This window comes from Octodon degus, unplaced genomic scaffold (genome assembly GCF_000260255.1).
Source record: "Octodon degus isolate 3935 unplaced genomic scaffold, OctDeg1.0 scaffold00037, whole genome shotgun sequence".
NCBI classification, from domain to species: Eukaryota; Metazoa; Chordata; class Mammalia; order Rodentia; family Octodontidae; genus Octodon; species Octodon degus.
Window position 1 is genome coordinate 16,479,352 of NW_004524613.1, and position 7,258 is coordinate 16,486,609.

At 39.4% G+C, this 7,258-nt stretch overlaps 1 pseudogene; it reads right to left on the reverse strand.

Annotated features, from left to right (window-relative positions):
* The window catches only part of LOC101590963, a 60,732-nt pseudogene extending 54,232 nt beyond the window's left edge, over positions 1-6,500 (reverse strand).
* Between the last annotated feature and the right edge of the window lie 758 nt (positions 6,501-7,258).

Here is a 7,258-nt window from a genome sequence, read left to right on the forward strand (position 1 = left end):
AGAAATATATGCTAGAGGAAATGTATTCACTTTATTTATTTATTTTAAGGTATTCACTTTAGCAAATGGTGCTGGGAAAAATGGTTATCCACATGCATAAGATTAAATCTAGATCTATATCTCTCACATATACACAACTAAAATAAAAATGAATCAAAGAACTAAATGTTAAAACAGTAATGCTCAATCTGCTGGAGGAAATTGCGTTTGTTTGTTTTGTTTTGTTTTTTTTTTTTTGTATTTTAGGGAAGGGTCTACAGGGTGTTCAGTGTCTCACTACTAGATCAGACTGGTAGTGATCCGCCTGTTTACAGCCTCCAAAGAGCTGGGATTACATGCATGCAGCACCACTCCCAGTCTCAATTGCCATCTCAGTGCGCCCTGAGGGCAGGGCCGGCATGGCAGACCTGGCTGGCGTGACACCCCCACCCCCTGTCCCCGGGCCTTGCGCCTGCTTCCAGGCACTTTAATCTGCTGAGCTGTTCGGCTGGCTCTTGCTGGAGGAAATGTTAGGCAAAACTTTTGAAGACATAGGTCTGGGCAAAGACTTCCTGAGCAGAAAGCTCAGTTGCACAGGAAATAGTTCCAAGAATCAACAAGTGGGGGTTTGGGGAGATAGCTCTGTGGTATAAGTGCCTGCTGGCAAGCACAAGGACCTGGGCTTGATCCCCAGAACCCCAAGCATGCAGTTCCAGCTACCAAAACTGGAGGTGGTGGCGCATGCCTGCAATCCCAACACTGGGGAGGCTGAGACAGGAGGATCACTATGAGTTTGAGCGGCATAGTGAAACCCTGTACTATATAAATAAAGAAATAAAAGAGTTTTAAAAAAAGAATCAACAAGTGGAATCAGACCATATTAAAATCTTTGGCATACTACAAAGACAACAATATACAATGTATTAATTATTGTAACTGTACTATTAACCTGTTTTGAAACTATCTCATTGCTACTTCTTTCTCAATAAAATTATTAAAATATAAAAAATCTTCAGCATAACAAAAGAAACAAACAACAGAGGGAAAAGACATCTTACAAGAATGGAAAAAAAAATTTGGCAAGCAATTTCTCATACAAAGGACTCATATATAGAATATATGAAGAACTAAAAGAGTTAGACTCCCAAGATAAAAGGCCCAACCAAAAAATGGGCAAACAAAATGAACAGAAGTGTATGTTAATTAAGAGATGTCATGTACTCATACCAACAGCTTACAATAAGTGCATTCATTATGTACTGCAAACATGTACTAATAAAAAGGTTAATGCCAATGAGTTTATGAAGAAATACTCAATATCATTGCCCATTAGTAAAATTCAAATTAAAACAACACTGAGATTCCGTCTTATCCAGAAAGCATGGCCATCACCAAGAAATTGAATAATAACGAATACTGGAGAGGCTGTAGGTAAAGGAACACTTCCATATCATTGGTGGAAAGATCAACTAGTACAACCACGGTAGAAATAAATGTGGAGATTCTTCAGAAAACTCAAATTAGAAATTAAAATTGACCCAAGTAGTCTCCTTCTAGCTATCTTCCTGAAGGAATTAAAGGTATCGTAGTATAGCAATACATGCATACCCATGGTTCATAGCAACACAACTCATAATACTTAAGTGTCAGAAGCAGCCTATGTGCTGTTTACATACAGTGGAGTGCTACTCTGTCATAAAAAGGATAGTCATTTTTAGCAAAATAGATGCACCTTGACACCACACTTGTAAGTGAAATAAAACAGATACACCAGTCTAAATATCACATGTTGTTTTCTTCCTATAAGAAACCCAAAGTATAAGTAAAAAGAGCAAAATAAAAGACAGATAATAGAAAATAGGGAGATAAATCTTTTTCAGAAGGCAAGGGGAGACTGGCCAAATAGCTTAGCTGATTAAAGTGCCTGCTTAGGTGGACACAGGTGCCAGGGGTTCAATCGCAGGGTACGCTGAGGGTGCGCTGAGACGGCATTTGAGACTGGGCGTGGTGGCACGCACCTGTAACCTCAGTGCTTGGGAGGCTGAAAACAGGAGGATCACTACGAGTCTCATCTGTGTAGTGAGACCCTGTAGCTCCTGTACTAAATACATTTTTTAAAAAAAGACAAAAACAAACACCAAAAAAATGCTTATTTGCAAAGAAGGTAAAGGGGATCAAGAGAGGGACAGAGGTGTAGAGGAGGAGGGGATAGAGAATGATAGAAGAAATGAAGTTATGCTATGTATGTGTTGTACCAACTCCACACCACGAATGTAAAGATTATATATTGCAAACATGTGCTGCTAAGTAGAAGAAGATGAAGAAGTAATAGTGGCCACTAAACACTTGGGAAAATGTTCAACATCTGGCCATTAAAGAAATAAAAATTAAAACAACACTGAAATATAGCCTTACTCCAGAAGAACTGGCAATCATCAAGGAATTAAATAATAACAAATGTTAGAAAGGCTGTGGGGAATGGGCTACTGGACTCTTTTAGAATATTTTGCTGAGTTTACACACCTATAATATTCAATAACGGAACTTAGAAAAAATGGGGTATACCGATGAATGTCCATTTTGTATCTGTGTATTCAAAGTGGTTAGGATAGATATATAGTTGCATTCTGTTAATGAATAGAATGATTTGTTCTAATGGTGTTTGTAAATAGGATCTCAAGTCCGCATCTTGTACAGCAATTAACCACTAAGAAGAATATATGCAGTGTTATTTGTTGAAACTGTACTTCCGATTTGATTTGAAACTGTCTCATTGCTATCTGTTTATCAATAAAATTTTGAAAAAAAATAAAACAACATTGAGATTTCATCTCAAAAAAAAAAAAAAAAGGAACACATCAACTGAAGAACTTTCCACATCATTCATGGATGTTGTGTGGTTGTTCATTTTCACATTTTGAAGGTAGAATTTAAATTACCTTCACATGCATTTAATTTATGTTTTCTCACAACAGGATTACTAGGAGTCTGAACTGTGTAGCGAGATCCTTTATCCAATCAATAAATTAACAAAACAATTTAAAAAAAAAGAAAGAAAGAAAGACTGTGGGGAAAGGGGAACCTTTCTACACTGATGATGGAAATGTAAGGTAGTAAAACCACCATGGAAACCAGTGTGGACCATGTTCCCAAAACTAAATCTAGGGCCCGGAATCTAGCTTAGTGGTGCTGCATCTGCCTGGCAAGCACAAAGTCCTGGGTTCAGTTCCCACTGTCAAACAAACAAACAAACAAACAAACCTAAAACTAGAAGTTCCATTTTAACCTAGCCATGCCACTTCTAGGTATCTTCTTGAAAGAGTTGAAGACAGCAAGTTATAGTGATACAGATGTCTCCATGATTATAGATGCACAATTCATAACAGCTGAATCATTGAAGTGGCCTTTATGTTCATAAATAGATGAGTGGATAAATAAAATGTATTGATACCCAACAAAGTAGTACTTTGCTACAAAGAAGGATAACTTTGAGTTTTTGGTAGGGAAATTGGATGCACCTTGAGACCATGGTATTAAGTGAATACAGACTTAAAAATTATATAGTTTCTCATATGAAAACCACATCAGAAATAACTAAAGAGAAAAACAGAAGATAGATAACAGGAAATAAGGAAGTAGATGTGATAAAAGAACTAAAAGATGGAAGTATATATCAAAATAAATTGAGGTGTCCTGTACAGGTGCCAACAGCCCAAAATAAATGTATTCATTATGTACTACAAATATGTACTAAGAAAAAATAAGCTGTTCAATTAGTATGTCATTATTTTGCTAGAGTTTTATACATCTTATTCATTGAGGACATTGATTTGTGCTTTTCTTTCTTCTTTTTTATTGGTATGTGTTTCTAATACATAATAGTTAAATTTGGTTTAGGGAATTGGGATATATAATCTTGGTCATTTCCTATCACTGCCCCCTGTACTGTGATCTCCAGGTACCCCTCCCTAGCTCTAAAAACTTTTATTTTTTTTTTCCTCTCAGAACTGCTAGCTACTTTCGTAGCCTGGAGTATCTGTGACGTAAAAAAAAAAATTGTCCAAAGGATAGTGTTATCCAAGACAAGGTCTGGGTTACCTCAGGTAAATACATCCTCTTAGAAGCTTTTGTAGGGGGCTGCCAAATAATTGAAATAAGGGCAATTTTCTGAGGACGGAGGTTTTGACAGCAGACAGAGGACATCCTCCTTCCCTGTGTTTCCTTGGTGTCTAGTAGTTACAGACTGTGCAGTACAAGCTCCTGAATTTCTTTTTTTTTTTTTCCTAACCATTTTTTTTTCTTTTCAAAGTTTTATTGATAAACATATAGCAATGAGACAGTTTCAAATCAAATCAAAAGTACAGTTTCAACAAATAATACACTGCATATATTCTTCTTAGTGGTTAATTGCTGTACAAGATGCAGACTTGTGATCCTACTTACAAACACCATTAGAAAAAATCATTCTATTCATTAAGAGAATGCAACTATATATCTATCCCAACCACTTTGAATACACAGATACAAAATGGACATTCATAGTTATACCCCAATTTTTTTTTAAGTTCCGTTGTTGAATATTATAGGTGTGTAAACTCAGCAAAATATTCTAAAAGAGTACAGAAGCCCATAATAGCATTGGGTCTTCTGTTTAATTGGCAATGTCAGAAATTATTGACGTGAGTCCCCCACAGCTCAACATAACAACATGGCTTTACTTCCTATATTTCATCTTCATACTTTTCTACTGGATGGTTAAGACCAAGGTAAAGCAGGACCTGTGCAACAAGAGTTGTAGCTTTTTGGTTTGAGAAGGTCAGTGAAATGCCCTCAGGATTTATCTTGAGATCCTGTACCTCAGATTGTAGAACCTTTATCAGTGCAGCCATGTGGATGAGTCACGGCCATTGCTTGGCCAATGTCAAGCTCCTGAATTTCAAGGCCGTTACACCGCTGGACAGAAAACAGAACTAGTCAACTGGCCGCAGAACTTCCTTTTCTTGCTATGGCTTTCCCACTTTCTTCAAAAACACTCATGGATTTTCATAAGGTCTTTAGTTTCAAAATTCTGAAAAAAAATTATTTCAACAGGAATTGCTATCATAGTTTTGATAGAGGGTTAGATTTTTAACCCATTTCTAATTCCCATCCTCCCCCCCCCCTTTTGAAATGACTGCCCGAGTTTGTAGAGTTCCTATAGAGGTTCATGATAAAATTAAATAATAGTCCTTCTCATCCTGTGCCATTATTTTTACTTTAATCATAGATGGATGAGTTTTTATGTGAGTCCTACAGCTGGTGTAGTTTAATGCTACTGAGTTAAAAATAAACACCTTAATTGCGTTCATGTCTGAACTGTCGCTGTGGGGCTGGGGTTGCTATCCTCTGGATATGCAGTGAGGTAAGTGGGATGAGGCGATGTGAGATTATTATGGGAAAGAAAATTCCTTTCTATGGCTTCCAAATCCACTGAAAAACAGTAAGTATGATGGGCCAGTCCAGCCCTGTGACTCTAGTATGGACTCTAAGGGACAGTTTATACGGGTTCTCAACGGTTACACTCCAGAGGTTATTTCAGTGAGTTGACCTCTTGCACTGGAAACCGCAGCTCCGCGTGCTGGTGCTCCACTTCCGATCTGACAGAAACAGACCCTACCTTCATTCAGTTCAGGCGCCCGTTCTCCTGACCCCATGAAGCCGACCAGCCTCTCCCTGCTGGCCTTGACCGTCCTGCTTTGCCTCCACGAGGCCCAGCCTGGATTATGGAGAAAAAGAGGTGAGGCCTGGTGGCCCAGGGTGACTTTGTGGTAAGGAAGCGTTTCTTTAGAGGAGCCCAAAGCCCGTACCCGTTCGGGCCCCTGATTTATTTTTCTGCAGTTAAACGGAAACCCGGATTTTGCCCGGAGTTTTCTCTTGAATGTATTTTCATCGGATTACCTGTGTGCTGGAATGATCGAAGTTGCAGGGGGTCCAAGAAGTGCTGTTTCTACAACTGCCACCTTCAGTGTATGGAACCCTGGTTTTCTCTGGACTGAGGTGAGCAGCCCCAGATCTACTGTTCACTGCCTGGAACCTTTCCTCAAACCGTCGGTGGTAAACGGAGGTGACAGGCCGTTTTTTATTTGCTCCTATAATTCACGGCAGCCAGAGCTTTTAAATTGTAGTACTTGCAGAGATTTGTTTTAGGACAGGAAAGAACAGGGTCAGGGAAGGCAGCCTTAATTTTGTGGACGTCACACTTCTCTGTATGAAGGGGACATTTGGATATGATTATCTCTAAATTCCTTAATGTTAATGAACTTTGTTAGGACTCTTTTCTGTTGCTGCTCCGCCCCTCCCACATTCATACTAATGAAGCATTTTCTGCTTCACATTAACATCGATGGACAAGACTATGAGGCCATAATTCCTTAGGTGGGCTTACCTGGATTCCCTGACCCTCCGTCTTTAATTTCTTGGCAGCCTATTTTAGTGTCTTTAGTGTTGCAGTGGTTCTGGGACACAAAATCATGTCCCCACATAGTTTTTCTCCCATCTCTGATTTTTCTTCTGTCCTTAGGTGGAACCTGTTGTTTATCCAGGCCTGAAATGACACTGACGCTACAGGTTCAGACTTGGAAAACTGGTCTCTAAATCTACTCTGCTTTTCCCAGGCCCTTCTTTTTATCAAGAGTTATATGTATGTTCATAGGATAATAAAACAAAGAAAGAAAACCTGGTGTATTCGCTCATTTTCTGTTGCTGTAACAAACTACCGGAGACTGGGTACTTAATCAAGAGGTTTAATTAGCTCATAGAACTGGAGGTTTAGGAGCCTGCCCCCAGGACTTGCTCACTCTGTGGGGGGATTCATGGTAAATGGGATCGCAATGATGGGGGCACAGGTGAGGATGCCAAAGAAATATTCAAAGGAGGCTCAAGGCTCCTATATAATAATCCACTGTGAGGTAACTAATCCAGTCCCACAACACCCACATTGATCCCTTTTAGGTGTTGTCCTCATGACCTCACTACCTTCCACTAGGTCCCCACCTTTGAAAGACCTACCATCTCACCCTATTGGCACAGTGAACACCAATGTTCTAGCACCTGAGCCCTGAGCAGAAGCACTCAGACAGTCCACGCTGTGGCATACTGTACGTGAAAACTACCTGAAAACCAGTAAGACTTGGGGATTTCTCTCCCCCTCTCTCTGTCTCTGTCTTTGTCTCTATCTCTGTCTCACTCTGTCTCTGTCTTTCTCTCTCTGTCTGTCTCCTGTCTCCTCTCTACCAATTTT